The 23,298-nt window shown below is 40.1% G+C and overlaps 1 protein-coding gene across 3 annotated transcripts in view; it reads right to left on the minus strand.

Annotated features, from left to right (window-relative positions):
• Positions 1-23,298, minus strand: part of PELI1 (pellino E3 ubiquitin protein ligase 1) — a 48,167-nt gene that overhangs the window by 19,763 nt on the left and 5,106 nt on the right. The window contains exon 1 of one of the 3 annotated variants that reach the window (XM_065631169.1): positions 736-754. The exons of the other annotated variants lie outside the window; for them this stretch is intronic. The gene's annotated coding sequence lies outside the window, so the exon portion shown is untranslated. Of the gene's footprint in view, positions 1-735; positions 755-23,298 lie in introns of those variants that run through there. 3 annotated transcript variants of the gene reach the window in all.

Raw genomic sequence — 23,298 nt, forward strand, 5'->3', positions numbered from 1 at the left:
TGCACAACTCCCATGTACAGATTAAGAGTTTATACCAAAACAGAAGCATTTTATTTTTAAAAGGGCTGTTACGCAGATCGATAGAGCTTTTTATGCTTTAATGACTGAGCTGAGAAAGATCGTCTGTCTGATGCACCTGAACTAGACTACACAGCTGACAGCCCCGTGCTTGCAGAAAACCACAATGACTTCTTGTTCTACAGATCTGAACGTTGCCATTTTGCTTTTTTTATGAGCCTCTGACTTCCTGATGAGGCAGTTTATGTACAAAAGTATCAGCTAAATAGGTGTTTGTATTACACTAAAGCCTTTTCACACAGTACACTATACCATCTTGCAAAAATAAGAGTTGCAATTACATTTAAAACGTTTTTTTGTTTGTATCAACAACACATCTCTAGCAGCTCCATAAGAAATTCTCCTTGGTATGATTTCGTTAGGTAATGTAGACAGTTTCAAGGCATCTTGCTCTGCACTGTGAAAATGAGAAGCAACTGACACTTCTTACGGACAAGCAGCATTTATTATACTATGCACTTTGAATGTCTCTTCCTATTTTGGGTGGAAGTGCAGCCCGCAGACACACTGCCTGATATCAGATATCCTTTAAACCACATCACTGAACTATCTTTCAACTTCTCACTGAAAAAACACTGCAACTGAGTAGGCTTTTAGAAGAGAGACTGAAACAATACAACACTAGAAGGGAACAGCAATGGCATGCAGAGCACTTACCAGTATCTTTTTGTCCTTGGAGTATTTCTGCACAGCAGAGGAAAAAAAAAAAGGCACAACACTTTGATCTTGTTTAAAACCAACTGAAATTCACCAACTCCTTTAAACCCCCAGCAACTGCCAGACTGAGTGCCTCTGCTCCGTGTGCTTTTACTTAAGCCGTGGGTAGCGCCTTCTGACTGAAGAGGGGCTGGCTCTGCCTTGCGTAAGCGAGGTAAACACCACCGCGCCTCGCACCATTGGCTGGAGCCAGAGCCTGCGTCCCGCTCGCCGCCCCATAAATTCATCCCTCTCTGGCCCCAAAAAGGTAAAAAGGAAGCAGAGGGTGTGCTGAGAATGATCCTGCAGCCCAATTCCCTGGCAGCTCTGTGGATGAGGCTCTTGGAGAAACACTGATCTATTTCCTTCTCTGCTTCTCTTACATAACTGTACACCCATGCATGCTATACTTTTTTTTTTTTCTTTTTTAATCACCACTTAATAGCCCAGCTAGCTTTCCTGACCTCCCACACAAAAAACGACTTCTTAATACAACGAGAATTAAACCAGCAGAAACTCTTCAGGCATTGCTATCCCTGTTTTCACTGAGGCTATAGAATTGGACACACGACACACCTGCAGACACCACCTGTGTGCACTGGACTCCCATGGCCAGCAATGCTGTAAAAGCTCATTCCTGTAGGAGGCACATTTAGAAAGGCAAATCTGCACGTGTCAGACCAGGTTCTAAGCTCATTTCTTATTCCACTAACACTGAAATCACTGCTTCAAGCCAGTGGGTGGGATCATTTAAATGTCTGAGCCATAAAATGGTGACTTCCAAGTTACCACCTCTTCAAATTGATCATGCAAATGCTCTGAGGCTGCTACAAGCATCACACAATGCAGGAGTTAAACCTTTACATCCAGTTTTACATCACAGTTGTAGTGGGACAAGAAGACGCGCATGATTACCCTGAGGCTGACATCCGACATTTCCAAGTTCTACAGGTGACTATTGCTCCAGTCTCTGCTGCTCCTTCCTTGGCTTGCCACCTCAATTTTGCAAGCACAACTTTATGGATTGGTTTCCCTCATCTATCCATATTTTCAGAAGCTGGTTTACTTGCTCAGTTGTTTTTCAGCTGGATCTGTGTCCTGGTTCAGCTCACGGCACAGCTGTGCAGTCACACCAGCAGAACCAAAGGTGCAAGGGGAAGAGAAGTTGCATTACTCAGCACCACTCTAAAGCAAAGCACTGTCAAATGACATTTTTGTTCAAAATGCCATGACACAGCATAATTTGCAGCTCCACAGAAGTCAGCTTCACTGCTGAATGCATGACCCTTTTCTCTCTCCTTGACCTGTACTCCACAGCCAGCCTACCCCCAAATAATACCATAACATTGTCCTGTTACAGGATCTTGTCACCTACCTGAAAAACTCAACTGCAGAACCTCTTTCCATAAGGTACTTTGGATAATAAAACATACATAGGCTCAAAGACATTTTTTTTCCCCTCCACTCCTATCAGAGATTACTAAGCACAAAGATACTACTTTGCTACACAGAGGTGACTGGGCCACAACTGCTGAACACTGAGAAGTGCCTGGAGAAATACTGACATGCAGGTCCTTCCTTGTTCCCACTCTTCTGGCTACCAAAAACAACATGCTACTGAATACTGATCTGAGATGGCACGGTCGTTATCACGGCTATCAGATTACTGAACTGGAACAGGGCCTAGGGAAAAATACAAAACACCACACAAACACCAAATATTTTAACCCAAATCATTTTGTTAATCTGTTTCTGGGTTTATTCTGTAAACGTGCTATACCAATGGCAAGTGAGGGGATAAGAACCTTCTGAACCAATCTCATCAGTAAAGCCAGAGGCTCATCAAGCCACATCTTGAGATTAGAGTCAAGCCCTCCTCCCTGCCAAAATATCAACATCCTGACTCTACTGGCACATGAACCTAGCTTTTCCACTGGAAACTTGAAAAACCTTAAAGCGACACATTCACTGTGGTGGAAGTGTCACCTCATCCCACTTGCCCATCACCTTATTACTATATCCTTGTCCTGGCCTATACAAGGTGGGCAGCTTTAATAATTTTTTTAATCAAGGCCAAGTTAGTTTTGTTTAAAAACAAAACCAACCAAAAGCACCCACTATCAGGACTGTGCTAGTATCACTTAACACACAGATATGGCAACAAGAGTACAAAAGGTGGTCTGTATTCAGGTATTTAACTGTAGTGATACATTATATTGGCATGAGTACTTTGAGGTTGCATTAGTTTCCTCAGAAAAGCTGTAAGACTTAAGTTGTACAGTTTCAAAACTGTTCATTCTGAAAAGCAGAACTTCAGAAGACTAACTTGCTTCTAGACCTCCTTTATTTTCCCATTTTACAGATGCCACTGTTCAGAGACCAGGTTAATTAGCTTGTGGATGACTTTATGCTGCAGGCACATAGAAGTTACAGAGCGAGCAACTGCAGGTGGATATGCCTTCTAGTGCCCAAGCCAGCATCCCACAGATAACAATCCTTATCTCTACATCCCGCCTGCCTTCGTATTAGTGACCCACGGGATTCTGGAGCGCAGACTTCTGCTATCAGGCAAATACACCACATAGCTATGAAAAGAGCACTAATTGTGTCCCACCTTGAAGTAGTTTTTTGGGGGTATTTATTTTGCCCCTAGGCACACTGCTACATGTCTGCCTCTGAACATCTACCCTACAGAGTCTGAACCACTTTGTTTCCCTGCCCACTTTCACTAACAACCAGGTTCTACTCTCTTCTTGTGTCAAAATTGTCTCTCACTTTTATTAAGAGGAGGGCTCAATGATTTCCCCTTCACACAAGAACCATGTGCTGCCTTGAGGACTGGAAGCAAATGCCTCAAGCGTGCTGTTGCTAGGCAAGCTATCTGATTTTTCCTGGAGCAGAGATGCTGCCGACCATGCCAGAGTAAAACAATGAAATCTGTAGCCCAAGATATCACTGCTAATTTCATGAAGTGACGCTTAACTGCAGGGGAGGTTCTTTCCTCAAAGCTGTTAGAGAAATAAAGGGCTGTATCGTCATGTTCTTCTATCTGACTCATGAACAGATGCTGTACAGTTTGATACAATTACGTGATTTCACATGACATTCAAAATGAGCTTTGAAGAGAAATGCATTTCTAGCTCTACTAGTTAAAAAGACAGCTTTGCAGATACGGTAAAAGGGTAATGCTATGTCCCCTGGCATGCAGACAGCCAAGCAGCTTGAATGGCAAACTCCTCAAACTAGACTTCACCTCATCAGTTACTACTGATAGATTTCAAGACGGACATTTTAAACATGTCTCTGATAATTTTTAACAAAACAGGCAGGGAGTGGAGTAAAAAACCCCACACAGGATAAGTGCTTGAAATTGCCACATACAGAATACACAGAAAAGGAGACTGAAAGAAACAGTGAGAAAAAAGAGCAGAAAACATGGAAGAATATTATCTGTAATGGTCCTAAGGGGAAGTATATTTGTATACCAATACTGGAGGCTGAACATGCACTTATACACCACTGTTTTCCACCAAGTCAGTGGCTGAACTCTGATCAAAGCCAATGATACACAAACCCTCCAAATATTTAATGCACTGGGAAGTGTGAACACTGTTAGGGGGTTCCCAGAAGTCTAACCCCAGGTACACAGCAGAAGAAGAAAGGAGGGAAGATTACTGACTTGCCAGCCCCATTAATCTTTCACTGCGTTATGTCACATGTAATCTCTGTGCAAGGAGTTCCCACGTTATACAGTTAATAAAATCACACTACAGTGTTTTAAGAAGATTGGGGGGCATGGGGGGGAAGCAGCCAGAAGCCAAGAACACACTAAATAGAGTATACAATAGAAATTTTAATCAAATAATCTGCAGGAAGAGGAGGAGGGAAGGAAATGACCTAATCCCCTGCGCTACTGCATGGTGCCTTGTTGCAAGTAGCAAGAAAATCCTTGTAAAGGCCAAGCAAACAAAGGTCCATTGTTATAGCTCCAGCTTTCAGAGAACATTTTGCTGCATCTCAAATTGCTGCAACATGAAGGGTAGATGATACTTTATGAACTTTTCCACACTGACCACTTCTGGAAAGGGTGGGAGAGGCTAATTAGATTTGCAGGACAGTGAGTAAAAGAGATTTAAGTAGAATCTCAAGTTCTTAAAGCACAGCAAATTCGCCTTCAAGGAGATTTGCCAACTTGAAAATGTCTGTCGTCCAACCACCATGGTGATCCTTAGGCAACTGTGGAGCAATTTGTTGCTGAAGCTGCAGTAGCCTAGTTACAGAGAGGCAACAAGTCATCACACTGCAGAGAGGCACTTGCCATGACAGGAGTCATCCTTTGCCATCAGAAAAACCTAATGAGCTCTTCTTACCAAGTCCTATTTCACCCTTAGATCTTTGTGCGCCTGCTCCTCAGCTACACCTCAGCATATCCCACCCTGCAGACTGAAAAAAACAACTGGCCCTCTGTCATGAGGTTGATCTCTGCTTTAGTAGGCAACACATGGCTTTTAGCATTGTACCAATTCAGTACTTTCAGCTTCAACTGGGAGAGACTCTGTCAAAAGCGCATGCAAGATTTTCAATCCTTGGACTGAGAACATACTTCTATGAGCTGAAGGAATCCCAGGCAGGAATAAAGAAATACCTACAGACAGCAGGGCTACTGACTCTCAAGAGCCAGTCAAGAGTTACCCCTAGGTTTAACTCTAAGTTGATTCTAGATGGTGCAATATGATCTGAAGCATAAATCCCAAAGTTAACTTCAAAGGTCTCCAATGATATTAACAATCTGAGTCCAAAGGGCCTTTAAATTTATGTTTCCTTCAAATAAGGCACCTCTGTTGGAGGTTTACTCCCTTCACACTTCACTTCAGTCATTCACCAGAATCTGAGTGCTGCTTCTTTGTTTCCAAGAGGCTAAGTCAAGTCCTTTCCTCCTAAGGGACTTCACAGAATCACAGGATAATTCAGGAGGTCATTAGACTAGCCTTCTGCTCAAAGCAGAAGTTGGTTTCCCAGATATTAAGCTATTACTGCCAGAGACTGGGAGCTGTAAGTATTAAATGGCCTCAATATGTGCATTCCCTCAGGAAATAGGAAAGGTGTACCGAATGCTGAAGAACTGCAGATGACAAGCAGTCTTTCAGACCAGTCTGGAGCTTCTTGTTTGTTCACAGCCTTTCTATGACTGTTAGATTTAACATTTGCTAAAAATAAAACAACTGGCAAAAAATACTGCAGAGAGCTTGCTGTAGCCACACCAAAGACTGTTTGGGCAGATGAAACACTTGAAAGGGTGAGACCCACACATCCTGTGTTTTACAACAGCCTCACACAAGAAATGTGTCCCAATAAGCAATTCAGCACTGGCACTATAAAACTCTGTTCACAGAAACTGTCGCCCAAATAAGAGATTTGGGAACCGAGCTGCTCCTAAGATGGTCCTTCACCTGGCTTCTCAAGAATGACCTGAAGCATTAGACATGCTGGATTCCTAAAAATCCAAGACTGAATGGATGATAGGTCAGGGCACCATTCCAAAGAAAACACATTTATTTCCAAAAAGGTCAAACTAGTGTAAGCCATCTGCTAAGTCAGAAACATGCAGATGTAGCTGCACCAGGATTCTTTCTAAAACAGTAAACTTCAGTTGCCCAGGTACCTGGAAACACTTTTTTTTTTTTTTTTTTTTAAGTTCTCTAGGAACATTTCTGGATCTTGAAAACCTGCAAGCCAAATACCATATCTGCAAGTCCAATTAACCTAGGCAACACACAAACACTTGCTCAAATAACTTTCTAGCTGTAGTTCTGTGTTCTCTGAATTCAGATTCACTCAGCTTCAGGTATTATTGTTTCCCCTAAATGAAGGGAGGCCCAATTTGAATTCATTTCCAAGATGTAGTTTTCCTGCTTGCAAAACTTTTAAGGTACCTTCTAGCAGAACTAGCTGAACCTGCATTACCTGCAAGTTTTCATTCCCACAAAACTAGATCATCTGACCAGGGACTTCTTCAGAGAAAGTTAAGACAGACAGTTGCTGTAACTATTAACACATTTTTACCTTACTTTTAGCATTCAAAAGCATTTCGCATAGACTAGCAAAAAGGACAGAAAAAGTATTCAGTTAGAGAAACTCAGCTAAAATTCACTGGCTCCCCACACTCACATTCTAGGGGAAAAACAATCTTAAGAGGGACAATGTTTAAAAGCTATTCAGTACAGTTTCTATTCAACTCCCACATCACACAAATGGATATATTAAAATAAGGCAAGTATCTTTTCACTCAGAGAGGTCATGAAGCTCAAAAGTCAAATTTATCCAATAGAGTCTCCCTCTGCTTTATCCTAAATTCCTGACCACACTTATTACACTCTTGATACTCCCCATTTCAACTGTAGTTCATCTGCAATTCCAGTAAAAAAATTGCTGGATAACCTCCACACTGCTCTCCTCACCTCTGCGTGTGAACATCCCAAGTCTGTAGTTCATACATGAATACTTGGTAAGTCACTGCTAACGAATGTACGATCTTACTGTATTCTTCCTCCTCCTAACTTCAGACTTTGGACAGTCTTTATATAAGGTACAAAACCTGGCCCTTTCTAAACATATCACCTCCAGCATTTACATATAAAAGCATATGACCTACATACCTCTGGATAGTTGTCAGAAGGTTGTGTACTCTCTGCAAGCCAAGTGTCAGGTTTTTACAGTGGCCTGATAGGATACGTTACAACCCTACACATAAATGCCTTGTTTTGGTACCTCAGTTTCCTATATTTCTGACATTCAAGCATGTATTTTTACGACTATTTTAAATAGTGTTGAATGAAGTCGGGTATAGAACAAAGGTTACTTTAGAGAACAACCCAAGAGAACAATAATTGATTACTTTGCACATGTAATAGGTTTCTAATAGAAGTATATCGAACTATCTCAAAATATATTAAAAGTTGGCTCTTCATGAGTAAAGTTATACATAAACACAAACTAATCTTTCGCACACCTAAGTTTCCAAGTTGACTGCCTTCAACAGCCAGCAATTCAAACAGGACAAAGTTCAACTATCTCTTCCACCTCCTCATCACTTACGTGTTCCTAGTTAGTTACCATTCAGAAAAAAAAAAATCCCATGCTATTCAATGATATCTTTCTTTCCTTTATAATCCCATGGGCAATACATAATTTAGCATATCTAGAGAGGAACAATACTTCCTACCCTTCTAATCCAATTTGGATAAGAGGCTTCCTGCTTAGAAGAATAAACAGGCAGTTGCACTTTTTCTCTACCTCCATGTGGGCACTAACACATAACAACAGAAAGGTCAGCCTCAAAAAGTAGCCAGTGTTAGGGATGCCATGCCTCAATTTTATTCCTTGGTTGAGTCAGGAATCCAGCTTCTTGTTTACAGGTATAAGGAGAGAGCTGGTAGGCACTCTTGGCTCTTGTCACATCCCACATTTGGCATCATTGTGCCAAATATATTCTCACCAAAAAAAGCCACGGACAGAATACCCCAACCACGGAGACGAAGCTGTCCTACTTCTATAGAGACACACAGCACTTTGGTCTGACCATATGGCCCAGTTTTCATTAAGAGCTAAGAAAATAGTTATGTTTAACATTTGACTTATAGCTAGAAGTTTGAGGTGTCGCTAGTTTCAAGTTTTCTATTTGCTATGTATAAAGAAAAATGTTACTTTCAAATAAGTGAAGGTATCTAGCTGAATATGGCAACTTTTAAAAGTTCAGTGTCTTCAGTTACAGCCAGAAGAACTCTGATGGAAAAAGTATTTTCAAGCATGTGGGTCATACAAGACAGATTTTTGAAAAACAATGACTGTTTTTGTACCAAGACAGTGGCTTTTTTTTTTTGGTTTTGTTTTTAAAATAACAGTGCTCTCCAGAATCCATATGGCTTTTTGTCCTCTCAGACTATGTCACTGAGGAAAGAAAAATTAGACCAAAATCTCACATATGAAGACAAAAGTAATTTTAAATTGGTAGAGTACAGAGATAATGATGGTCACCGTGGCAGAGCACTTCTCCAGCAATAGTCAAACGTGCACGCATTGCAAGACAGCATTAACACGTTCATCTGGTAGTTTCATAGAATACCCTTGCTTTTTCAATGATGTTAACTAACATAGCTAACCCTAATGAAATTACATTAGCAAGACAGCAATTTGACTCTTTGGTAATTCCACTAGTGAGGAAAGTGCTCCAGATCATTAAAAAAAAAAGTTCTTCCTTGATGCACCAAACTCAACAGAAATGTGCCTGAATGCAAACCTTCAAGATTTGGCCTAGGAATTTATAAGTCCTAAAACTGAGGTTTGGAGAAACAAGTTCAGTGTATTTCTCACCCTGCAATGCAAGTTTACTTATTTCCCACATAATGTTCTCCAGCAAAACAGCTCAATAATTTCTTCTGAAGAAACACATGCATAAAGCTGTATCCCAGCTAGGACTCCGGTGCTCGCATTTCAAAGTTACGTGAAGAAGCCTGAAAACCAAGTGTAGTTGGGCAGCTACAGATTGGGCTAGATTTGAATTAGCACACGCATGAAAACCTACATCTCTTTTCCATTTCAGGCATTTCTCTGACATGCAAAGATAAATGCAAAAGTATCTTACACCTGCAAACTCACTTCTAGTAATTACCTTGGCTTTGCACTTTGTACCTGTATGCACTGAGAAGCAGGCTTTAAGGGGTAAAGAATTACTCATTTTCTCTCATAGAAAAGTGTTTCCATTCAGGAAATAAGAAACACTGTTGGGCAAACATACCAAAAAGAGCATATAGCTAGAAAAAGTCACAGTTTTGACAGCACCACAACTGAGTAATTTTTTAAATAGTACCAGATGATTCAGAACACAGTAATACTTTACGCAGTTTTGAAATCAATTTCATATGATTTACAGCATGCACTTATTTATTAACCAAAGTGACTTGTTAATGTAATACAGAGTCTGAATCTTGAGAAAGACGTTGAAAGAAGCCTCCACTTTAACCCACAATGTGCACCCCAGATACCCAGTTACCTGTTGGTAGCCTGTATGGGTATCTTCAAATGCACCTCTGTGAGCCACAGAAACCTTAAGTCCTGTTTTTCTAATATAGCAAAGTTAACAGTAATAATCTAGTATGGAGGAGCTGTTTCACTTGCCCTTTTTTAGACAGTCATTCGGGACAGACTGATTCATTCCAAGAACTCTGGCTCTCCAGAAGTAATTTCTGCAAGTTTTTAGGGGTAGACAAGCCCTCTCAGGACTGACATTGTTTATGAATATTTCTTCAAATTACTAACAGCTGCTCATACTGAGCACAGTAGTGCCTCACCCACATGCATATAAAGGTTTGTAGAAGTCCTGCTCACATCCAATTTGCTGCTTGTGATTAGTTACTCTCCTGCTTAACGATGTCTCATATCATCTGTTTGCAAAGAAGAAGAATGCCATAGGGCTGCAGAAGGTACAAACCAAGGTAACCAAGTTGCCACATGTTAAAGAGTTACTACCCAGACTCAGTAGAGATGTCTGACCACATTCAAGCTCCTGTAACAGTGCAAATTCAAAGTAAAAAGAAAAAAATTAAGGAAGCCCATTCAAGTAATTAACTATGCAACAGACATACTAAATAAACTAAATAACTACCAAAATGGCAAAGTCGGTGTAGCCAATTTGATACTAAACAGCCACAATGAGTTTATGAAATATCGGGCAAGCGGGACAAAAGCTACAAGTTCGTCAGGCTCATCAGCTGAGACGACTAATAGGCAAGTTGCTGCCTTAAGCAGAATGTATTGCCTTGATGCAGCTTTGCAGCAGATATTTTATTTAGAATTTCAAAAACAAGTCTTCAAGCATGCTCGGTCTCACTTCAGCAACTTCAACATCAGCTATAGAAATAATACATATTCTCTAAACACAAGAGAAAGAAAAGGCTTTTGCTGGCTTCACAGCCACTCTTGTACTTAAGCTCTTCAAAACTCTGAAGTCATTCTGTACTTTCAGCATTTCACTGATGGAAGTGTGTGAAAAACATGTCCCCAAAATAAACTCTGAACTATACAAATAAACACAGCACTGTCACAAGCTTGCCCTCCTCTAGCCTCTCTTGTATCATACTTATTCCTTGTCTGTAAATATGACTGCTAGGACAAGAAGATGCAAGGTAGGCAGTGCCAAACAACTCTGATATGCTATCAACACTATAGAACATTACCAAACCAATATAATGAGGAGTGTATCAGCTCACATAATTTTATTAGTTTCTGAGGTGAAGCATTTTTCTTTTAGTAACCACTTCCAGGATGACTGAGGCTTTTTTCCTTGCTAGAGGTGAGGCACTTCAATTGCAGAAAAATTCACACACACAAAAAGACACACAAACAATAAAAACAGGCAAATATAAAAAGCCTATCTTCTAAAAAAAGTTAAGTTTAAAACCAATCTGCGACCTAAACTCAAAGTATAGCTTAATAACATGGTAGGAAAGATGTATCAGTAAAATTAGATATACAGATATATAATTTTCACCATATTTTAAATCTAAGAAATCTATAGTACCTATCTCATATTAGAAATAAGATTAAAAAAATTACTCAAGAGAAGGATAGAGATGTCATAGCCGAAGTGCAGCAGCACAGCTGTTGACACAAGGCTTCAGTCCTGAAACTCACGCAATGAGAACCGCGAGTTGGAGCTCAGCACCTGTGGAACAAAGCACCACATCTGGGAATAACTGTACGTTCCCAGTTTTGCAGAGAGCTGCTTTTTTCCTGCTTCTGGTTCTAAAACTAAGCATGCTTGTATTTGCTGGATCGTGATTTGTGAAAGTCCAGCTGTGGGAGTAACTGTGTGTTTTACTTCTCCTAGGTCCTTCTTTTAAGAACAAGACTGAACCTGACATTAAGGGGTGCGAGGTTATGAAGTACTGGGCTTCTTTTTATAGATAGACCTGTCTTTTCAGCTCACCCTCCCTCACTCAGCAAAATGAAAAGGTTAACAAAATCACATTAAATGTGATTTCCGTCCCAATATCCTCACATGTTACTTAAAAAATTTTTATCAACAGATTTAAATATCTGTGCTTCCCAAAGTTATAGCATGGTGCTTATTCCTTAGCTTTTGATATAGAAGTCTATCTGGAACTTCAAAATTGGATAAAAATAAAAAGAAAGGATGCAATCCCCACCCTGAAAACAATTCCACTATAGTTGTATACACTAAAGCAGCAAGACTTGTCTTCATTTGCAAAAATAAAGGTCTAGAATACAAAAGTAAAGCAAAGATAGAAGACCTAACACAAAGGGGCACTGAAATATTACAGTAGAAACTCTCAGTGAAGTGGCAGCCAACTGAAATCAAAGATCGTAAGAAAAGCTTTCTTGTTAATCGAAAGCAATGTGGAACCTCTTTCCAATCAGAAATGCACAGAAGAATCTAAAACAGCTCCAGCGTACAGAAGACTGCATCCTTTTTCAAAACTTCAGCTTCTCAGATAATTGCTTGAAAACTCAACATGCTCCAAAAATTATTTTTACTGTGGAACAAATGAAGAATCTCTGATTAAATAATTAAAAAAGAAAACCTCGTGGCCTGTAAGTTTAGCCCAGATTGGAGTACTGCAACAAGCCTCTTCCTTAAGCATCTTTGTAAAGCATGCCAAAAACATTAGTTAGAAGTGTAATCTAAATAAAGCCACTATTAAAAAAATAAAACTACATCATACCATTGCTGGAACAGCTAAGGAACTGGTCAGGGAGAAAGGATTATTTCCTGGCACAGTACTGTAGCAACAGACTGAGTTTTCTTTCTCTTTTTATTATTATATTAAGCCTTCACAATGTTTTGCTAAAATGAAACTGAGGTTTGTAGCTCATCTGCTTAACAGATGATTGAACAGCAGGACTTCGTTGTTTCTAGGCATACTGTGCAAAAAAATCTCAAAAAAAGTAAAAGCATGCATAGTAAGGAAAAGAAACTGAAGTCCAAATTCTGGTTTTGCTCATTTGCCAGATCACCTCACCAAACCTGATACCCAAGCACAATTATGCAGGTGCAAGTAAGGATTCAACTACATTGAAGGCAACTGAATTAACCAGCATAAGCAAGATCACTATCAGCCTACCTAAGCAAGACTGTACTAGAACAGACCTGGGCTGTACATGTAATTTATTTCACCACATCAATTTTGGATAAGCCCCAGACGTTCAGAATAATTACAGCACCAGAGACAATGCTTCATGTCAGTTACAGTATTTAAGCTGCGTACTGTTTGTCTGAAGAGATGAAGCACTCAAATGCCAGGTACCTTCCAGTTTTTCAAGCCACCAGCTTCAACTGTGTTCTACAACTCTTACAGAATGACACCCTTACTAAGGCTTGTTGCAAGAATTTTGGCTTATACACAAGCACTCAAACACAGTAAGTCCTCCCTGATTCACCGTATTTTACAAGATAGAAACTTCTTCCAAACAGATGGGACTCTAGAGTTGATAAAAGAAAGGTCTAAAAGCTACACTACTATTAAAACTGCAGACCATATTGTGCTGTTTGGCTTCACCTTGAAATGCACTGGCAGAGTTGAGTAATTGTGAAATAAGAATTCATTAATCATAGAAACTTCACAGAAAACCCAGAGGCACAGTGGAATATACAGCTGATGAGAAACCAAAAGAAATGTGCAGCATGAATTCAAGTCAGCAAATTCATGTGAAAGAAATAATGGAGTTTTCTATACTTAAAATGTTTTGGGCTGTTAACCACCAATACTGACTGCTCTAACTAGTTTTAGGACTTTGGCAGTTTAAACAAAAATAGCAGCCATTTAAGTACTGATACTTTTGATTGTGAATAACATTATGATTAGCATCTCATGCCTATTTGCTCCAATCCCTTGAGATGCAAAATAAAACTGTAAAGATTTTCAAAGTTAAAAGTTTGCTCACTATTAATCACACCCATTGTACTTGAGGCTATAATCTCAATTTCACTAGCATTAATTTGGTATGAAAACTGATCCAAGAAAGGGCAAGTTGATGTTCTCACAACACCACATGATTACTTTGGTGGAAGCAATAGCAAGAGGAGGCAGCACCTGTTGTCCTCAAACCAGAGGGCTAAGGAAAAAGAACAAGCTACAGATATATTCACAGACAAAGCTAGGAAAAGCAATGCAAGAATTTTAAGCCTACCACATTAGAAGGATATATAGTGTAATGACAAAACTTAAGACAGCTCCCTGAACCTCTTAGAAAACACCTGCTACTAAACTTGTTTCTCTTGGGTTAGCAAGAAAAGTCAGCTCATGGACAAACTCTGGTCAGCAGGCCTGGAGCAAAGGAGGGCAGAACAGTCAGGGCTGCTCAGCTTGGGTCTGGGGAGGGGGTGGCTATGTGTGTGCACAGGACAGGGAAATGAGAGGGAGAATGCATCGCTCTCAGCCAGCAGTAAATATGATATCAGCTCAGAGCCTCTGGAAACAGCCTTCTGTAGAAATCCAACATTAGAGCATGAGAAAGTACACTTTGGTACAGCTTAGCGGGCCTGTCTCTAATATAATGATCTGCAGTTTTATAAAAGCTGGGGGTAGTTGCTGTAGAGACATGCTGTCCAATGAACAATTTTAAGCATTCTCTCTACCTACTTTAAAAGAAAGACAATGTTTAGAGAACACACACAGTTACAGACAGTAGCAGCAAGAGAATACTAATAGCTTGTATTGTTCTACACTTTTATTTCTTGCAACTAATCTCAATCAACATCTTAAAGAGGTAAACAAAAGTTCTATTGTATTTTGAGGGAATTCTAGAAGTAGTTACTGAATTTTCTCTTCAAATTTTTCCTATAGAAAAGGTGCAAGTAGAAAAGTTTGCTCTCTCAGAGTAACTTCGTAAATACAAACTCACCGTGTCCAAGAACTGCAAGATTGTAACCGCACTTCCACTTGGATTTGCAATACATAATCAAAAGCCACACTCGAAGGGAAAATGACCTGTTGATGATGGTGGCTGTCAACAATGGGTTCAGATCAGTTAGCTGCTAGTGCAGACAGGACAACATTTTTCAACACTGCGAGAGAAAGCGAGAGCAAGACCATATGGTTAAGCCCCATCCATCCACATTAGCACCGAATGGCTAGCATCACTGATTGAGAACTGTCAGCTGGGCGACGCAGAGGTGGGAAGTCCACCTGTTGCTCACAGCCACTGTAAAGAATGGTTTCATAGAAGTTTAGCAACATTGGTTCAGTGTCTACTGGAATAAACGCATCTTGAGGAAAACACAACTTACATATGTTTGAACACAGCATATACTCCTGTGTCCAATCAGTATCACTAATGCAGAGCAACTCAAATAATTGTTTAAAATTATTAGGGTAAGTCAGTTGGTTTCAGAATGCTCCAGATTCACCCAAACTTAAAAACATGTTCTGGAATTATACAGGATAAGTCCAAGTTTTACATTTACAGAAGACTGACAGTTTCAGGTAAGCATTAGGCAAGTACTGTCAGCATACACCATGGCCAGATGCTACTCCAGACCATGCAACAAAAATAAAGGGATGAAAGAGCTGGCTTTAACTTCAAACTACTTTGAGTAGGGTGAGCTGGACCACATGATCTCCAGAGCTCCCTTCCAAAATAAATTATTCTATTAATTGACAAACTTGGCCACTAGTGCAGAGGCACGAGCTTTGCATGCAAAGATGGAAGCCCTGCATCACAGAATTATTATTTATCACCTGTTTTCACAACCTGCAGGAATGCCTGCACTTAGTTGTTCCCACTAACATATAACAGGAGCATGTTCCGTGGTTAAACAATTTTAATGTGGCATAAAATACCACTGCTGGCAAAAGCAGCGGCCTTGCCTGCTGCCTTGCATTTAGATGACACAAGGTTTTTGCACAACCATGGTGTCTACAGAATCACGCCCCAATATATTCCTCAATTTGATTTACCAGGTTTCATGCGTGGACCTGAACAGAAGACAGGAACAGAGGGCTGGCACTATGTTACACGTAGTGATCTCTGTGCTCATTTCCAGAGAAAGAGTGAAATTATGTTTTTTAAAATACATGGACTAATTAATAGTGAGATGACAGAAAACAGGGTTTTTTTTTTCCCCAGCACCACTTAAAAGCTGTGTTTAATCTTGAAAAATAAGGGAGCATAACCACTCCTATTCTTAACTTTGGAGCTAATTTTTGTTTTCTTTGTACTCGCTCTGCTATTCAACTTATTTTGTTCCTTTAGGTAACAAAAGCTACATTCATCACCAAAAGACAGCTTAGTACAGCAATAATCTTATTAGCATGCATATTGAGTTAATACTAAGCTTATGTGAAGGATGTTTGAAAATTAAGCTTGAAAAAAAGTACAGTAACAGCAATAAACTAAAAATTTCGAGTTCTGCCTCATTTACAAAAGCAGACTTGCAACAATTCTTTTGTCTTCATCAGGTTTAGTCATTTCCTGTACAACTTTTCTATTACTGATTTGCTGTGCTTGGGGGCCTAGGATTTGGGACAATTTGAGAGACTAAAGGCAGATGAGCATCATTAGGCTACTCAGTTCTGCAGCATGATGTAGCACTAATTCCTCTAATGAGAAACACCATCAAGATAGAAATTACCACAACATTTTTGGGAGACAAAAATGAGGCACAGTTTGTCCGCTAACGTTTATGCAAGTTACTTCCATAACCAATTGCTAAAACCGAAATTGCAGGCAGGATATACTAACATTAACACATTTTCAGGTCCAGTTGCAAAAACTCTTCTACCAATATTCCTTCCGAACTGGTCATTTGTCTGCATGCTACAAAAGCATCTTCTAATACTGCTTGGCAAGGGCAAACTACAGAAATTGAACAGGCCACAACATAGACTCCAGCACGTGTGCTAAGTTGCAATGAAAAGACAGGAGAGGAGAAGAACAGTCTCTGAAGACTGGGGGATAGTGTCTGAAGATTGTCAAAGATGAAGTGATTGTTCCAAAGACTAATCACCATCCTTAAAATGGAGTAAAGTCTGAATTATAAACTGTAGCTGAGGACTGGACAACTGAAGTTAGACTTAAAACCATGCTCGCTCCTTCAGTGCAAGAGTTAGGCCTAACGAAAACCACTGACTACCACGGTTAAGCCTACAATGAAAGCTAACTAGGAATTCCCACATACTTCAATTACAATAATGACTAATAATAGGGAACGTAGAACTCCTTGGAATTTTAAGTCTCTCTGTATCAAGAAGATGGCTCTATTCCCCACTTAGATGCACATCTTTGAAAAGCTGAGCAATTTTAGCAGCACTAGCAGAGGGTAAAGATGGAAAGCAGACACCAAAGCAGACAGTAATCTAATGAAAGGAGGCTCAGGAGAAGGAGTAAAAGTGGCAGAGGTGGAAAAAAAGAGGCTCTACTGAGTGCCATGCTCTTCCACACCAGCACAATGGAAGGGAATCCTGCTCCACTCTAAGGGCTACGAGCCACCTGGCCAGAGGCCATGTTTATGCATAGCTACTTGGCCCTGAGGGTTGAAAATAAAAGATGAACAGCCAAAATACAAGGCCAGCAGACACAGCTGTTCAGGCAGAGATCAGCAGGCCTGACGACTGTAGTGTTATGAATGCTCTAGCCCATGTTGGTTGGCTGTTTCACACTATACCCTATTCCTTCCCTCAGTCTATCGACCCTGAGGTAGATAAAGAGAGGAAGGAAATAACTCCTATTTGTGCTCTGTGTCTCTCCCCTGCCTCTTTCCCTTCTTGCCTCTTCAGAGTTCAAGTTTTTACGGGCACACTTCTATACATACAGCATACAAGCACTGCAAAATGAAAGTGTACAATTTTTGCTATGGTTAGCTGATTCTGACAGTACTTTCCCATCTCAGGCTTTTATAAAATTCAAGTTTCTTGAAAGACAGTTGATGGACTCTGTCTATAACACTACCCTTAGTCACAGCATACTAGTCAGTACTAAAGACAGGAGTTCACAAATAATTCAGGGATTTAGCTTCTATAAATGGAGAGTTTGGCTACTGCAGAGATGTCTGATCTACAGCTCTCACTCATATAAACAGTCCCTAGCCACAGAAATAAAGACTGTCAAGATCCTCCTGCAAATTCCTGCAGGGAAAAGAAATTTAAACGATAGCAGATTGGATGGAACAGCTCTAAGAAAAATCAATAATAGTAGCTGTAAAATCTAAAATTAAAGTAAGTCTGGTTTTGATGCTTTCAGGACACACAGTACATTAAATCTGGCATAAACCCAGTGGAACATGAAGTACTTGTAGACAGTGTCTGCCAAGAGCTAGAAATATAGCACTTAGTCTTCAAAGAACAAGCAGAGAACCTTGGACCATTTCTACTCTATGCATCTGAAAAAAAATTAAACCAAGGTGATCTTTCCAAGGGAGCATTTGTATTAAAACCAATTGGTGTGCTTTGTGCAATACTGAATTGAGCATATGCCGATTGGCAGAGAATCAGTATTTGTCATTTTATAATCTGTTTCACTTGTGACAAAGGTTACGAACAGATATACCTCTTCGTGTTCCAAATCATCAGGCTTGTGCCTCAGATAAGCTCTGTACCTGGTCCTTGGTCACACTGACACTTCTAAACAGCTGACACGGTGAAGAAATGGGAAGCATGAACTCGGGGAACTCACACTGCACAATCGTTTGGTTTTTTTTTTTTTTTCCACCTACCTTCACATTTGTTGGTACTCTGTTAGTTTACACACCTCAGAGCAGAGCAAGGTTTGATTAGTAACTCAATACTAATTCATATTTCTGTAGCAGCCTCCTCCAAACATTAGCAAATTAAACATCAACAAACCTGTGAGTTCCTTACCTTTATTAAAATGAGGGGGAAAAAAAAAAAAGGAGGGAGACAAGCCTAACATGCATCTAGGGCTTTGGAGACATCATTCATCAACCCAGCACACAGGTTCCTCTCCCTGCCATCTCCCACGCACTGAACTCCTAGTTGGACAAGAAAGTGGAGAGCAATCCCAGCTTCGTTAGGTTTTCTGCTATTATAGGTGCGAGGGCTTACACATTCTTCCCCACATCTCCCAGAGATTCAAAAGAGAACACACCTCTCCTGTCTCTAGGGCTAGTACAAGGTGCTGGCACAGACGGATCACAGCTCCAGCCCTGCCTTGGGAAACTGGAAAGCAAGAGAAAACAGGCTATGCTACACTCGACATCTGCCCAGACCAAAGCAAGAAACTTCTCTTGCCATCTCATTCTACACATAAGCCAGGGACTGTCTGGATCTCTAAAACTGCTATTTCTTGATGACTGAGGTTTTGAAATATACAACAAAAGGGGACAGAAAAATCTGAATGTTAATCCTCCTCATTAATAGCTATAAAATAATAGCAGCATGCCCACAATGCTTGCTACTGTGGGCTGAATGAGACTAAAAGACACCAGATGCTTGCTACACATGCTTACTGACAGGACGAATAAGCTTTTCACTTCTCCCTGCTACTGGTCCCTCTTGGCTTTAAAGGTAAAGGTTCTCTCTTCCCTCATCTTTTGGATCAGGCTCCTATCTCAACACTGCCAACTTAAAGAAGCTCCTCCCCAAAGTTACAGTAAGCGAAAGATTGCAGGAAAAATGCTTGTAACACGTAGGAGTTTCCCTTGCTAACTACACATATCTCAGAACAGTGAAATATGGACAGTTATTTAAATTAGGGAAAAAAATTAAACAGTATATAGATATTGGCACAGAAATTCAAAAGCAATTGCTATACCTAAGTCACAAGTGGTTTATAAGCCCCCATGTTTTACTACAGCATCCTGGTCTTTGTCAGTCAGCAGCAAGAAGTACAAGGGCCTACTCTACGTTCACATCTGCTGCTCAGAAAGCCCCAGACAAAACTAATACACTGGCCACAGTACTGATTGTAGAAATACAGACACGTGCAAGGAAAAAAAAAAAAAAAAGTAAAAAGAAAAGTCACTTGTGCATATACCTGTTCGCAAGATCAAGAAGAGTTCCTCAACTTCAGCAGGTGGCTGACCACCACAGAATAATGCATGACTTCTTTTAGAAAACAAAAGGAAAAAAACCACCCAGTTGCCATCCTCACCACAATACACTGCAACAACTTTCAGTATTTCAGTAACCTTAACCAACAGCTCATGCTGCACCAACAGGGAAAGCTCTACTGGAATGATATTTCACACCCACCACATACAGCACCAAATGAATGCAAAAAGAATTGATGCGTGCTATTGGCAGCATAGTAATTACCTTATAAAGACAAAAAAAACCCCAACAAAGATCTACTATGATGGAATCAAGAGGAGATGACTTGTCTGTGAAAGTCATCTAAGCACAATGAGGTGATCAACTGTCTTCAGACTAATATGCATTACAATATAATTTGTATTAAACTTGGTCTGTTAATCTCACAGTATGAATTGCACAATTATGGGGGGGGGGGGGTACATATATCTATATAAGCAAACATATATAATGGTTTAACTCTAAAAGATGCAGGGACAACAGTCTGGACCAGAGCAGCAGTCCTTATCTAAAGTGTCAGCACTACCATCACAAATTTGCTTAAACATTATCAAACGAGAAAGAAAAGAACAAATGAAACACTCAAGCCTGTTTTGGGGCCTTCAGATGCTCTGCATTACCTCTCTGAAAAACTGAAAAAAAATGTTTAGATCTTTTCCCTGTACAGAAGCTGGTTTTGCCCCCATAAGTTTAATGGAATTTGAGCTGGATCTCTCCCAGCCCCTTGCTGATGGAACATTAAACAAATATCCCCCTAACGCACACAAATAGCAGGTGTTTAAGTGCTACCATGACATGTTTTACAGTTTGACTATTATCCTCTCCTCTCTAACTATCCAACTTCTGATCATCACTATTAATGTTACAAATATTTTATCATTACAATGCCAATTAAACAGAACCTACATCTGATACGAGAACAAGCCGGAAACATCTTCGGGTAAAAATCAAGGTGATCTTTACATGTGGCTTTAATTCCCCCTTTTAAAGCAGAAAAAGAGGATGAAAGCATGAAGTCACTTGAACATACCAAATCTTTAAAAAGTGTACAAGTGATGTTCCTCCTTCTCTCCACCCCAAGTTTACCAGCCTTATCTGTGCTGGCCATTCAAGCCTACGTTGTGCCCTAGGGCCAGCATCAGGCCACCCACCACTCCAGCACAAAGACAGATCATACCACAGCATATCTAGCTTAAGGAAAAACATCCCCTAGGAAGCTGTGCATGGACAACCAGTGCACTCACACCACTTCTGGGCAAGGTACCACTTTGTGTGGAGTTCTGAAAGCAGCATTCCCAAACTGAAACCAAACTGCCATCAAGGTTGGGTCATGAAGATGGAAATAGCAGTATTGACTGAATAACTCTTTTCCCACACGAACAGTCAGCAGCTCTCGTTCCCTATACACAAGGAACTCTCCCAGTTTCTTTTATAGAAGATTCTGACATCATTAGTAGCACGTTGCATTTTCTTTCTTAAATTAAAAACAGAGCACTTGTCCAGCAGAAAGTATGAAGATCCAAGACAAAGCGCATACCTACCTGAGACATTAGCTCAGGGCTGAGGTCCCTGTACTCTTTCGCTATACAACAGAAGTTCAAAGTCATCTTCAGCTAGCCTCAAAATGTGGCAACTGAAATACCTACATGTGTTTCTTTTCTTCCATGTTGAGCATTCCTTGGAGCATTTAAAGTGGCTCAGGGAAAAGGCAAACCAAGCCAAACAACAAAAAAAAATATATTAGTGGGAAATGGCGGAACTGACTTATTTTTAGAATTAGCAGTGTATCCCAAGAGGTACATCACAGAAGGAAAATGAGCAACAAGCTCTTAAAAAGGAAGTGAATTACTTTATAGTAACCCTCCATGTGTGATGCATTTTTGATTTTTTCCCCATATCTCATACCAAATAAACAGTTCAGCTACCATTACTTATTTTCCCAGTTGAACTATGTGTTAAACCATGATCAAGGCAATATTTATTTGTGTAAAAAAATATTGTACTGAACTACAACTACTTCAGATAAGTGGACAGAATATCAAAGTAGCATCAGACAAAGTCTCAGTATACATAGGAACACTTAAGAGGAGCCTTGAGACTTCTTAGCAGGAGTTCTTCAGGGACCACTTTTATCTTTTAGCACAAATAATTTGTCTTAAAACAAACAAAATATAGATGAGACAATCAAGTTTGTACAATTTTAAAATCAAACCTTTACTACTTAATACTGCTAGGGCATTAAAAGCAGAAAGACCTGAGGACAGGGAAAGCAGGCACTTTGGGGCAGGTCTGTAACCATCAGAGAGGCATGGTCTTAACAGAAGAAAAGGTACTACAAACACACAATACCCTAAGCCTACTATTGTTACTAGTTTAATGTTGTCTTACAGCATCCTAATGGACTTGATGGTTAAGGGGACCATATTTGCAGGCTCTGTAGGCTCACTAGTTCCCATCCCTAAAGCCCACAGTTCTACCCAGGTGCTTCATGCGCTGCTCAAATCATTGCTGATCACTTCTTGGGCAAAGAATGGAAATGTTTCAAGCTACATCTAACCCAGAGATTTCAGTTTGGCAGCCCTGACCCAAAGAACAATTGAGACATTTGTGTTGTTGACCCAGGTTAAGGGGTTACCATCCTAAAGGACAAGCTGGCAGAAGGGAAGGAGAAACAGCCTCAACAGCTGCTACTTCCCAATTGCTTGCTGCTCTGTTCAGACAAACCGCAAGACAATTAAGCAGGTGCACTGAAGAGAGGCACTGAAGAGAGGCAAGCAGGGCAGGGTGAGATACTCAAACCAGATCACTAAGTTTGCTCTCATTATGTCTCTACACACTCTTGCAGGCCTTGAGCTCCTAAGCACTGATGCCAATGGCAAATCTTAAGCCATTTTAAGGGGGGGGGACGGGAAATCAGTCCCTTCAAATTTGGTCTCTACCTCCCACCTTGCCCATGAAGTAACGAAAATAGTTATCCCAGCTCAGGAAAGAGTATTTTTATGTATTTGTAAAAAAGCCCAAAGCGTTATATAGTTGCAGAAACATAGCTGCTTGTATTTCAAGTATGCAAAGTACATCCAGGCAGATGAATCAATTGGCAACGGAAGCAAAAATTAATTTATGGTGGTCTACTTAAAGACAATTTTGGCTATGTAGGGTTTTGCTTTTTGTTCATTGTTTTTCTACTTTGAGGGGTTTGGGTTGGGTTTTTTCTTTCCATCTTCTCAAGTCCTAGTTCCAATAAAGTATCCCCCAAAGAATCTTACTCAACCAACTTGCTATTCATATTATCAACTATCCTAATAATAATAAAAAAATAATTCTGCAGATCATTTCTGGTTTAAATCTATTTAACTTCAGCTTTTTCCTGTCTTCCTTGCTGTTCATTTCTGTGGTTTACTTTAGGCTTGTCTACAACATAGAGCCTCAGCCACTATAGAAAATGCTACAGACCCACAAA

This window comes from Caloenas nicobarica, chromosome 3, assembly GCF_036013445.1.
Source record: "Caloenas nicobarica isolate bCalNic1 chromosome 3, bCalNic1.hap1, whole genome shotgun sequence".
NCBI lineage: Eukaryota > Metazoa > Chordata > Aves > Columbiformes > Columbidae > Caloenas > Caloenas nicobarica.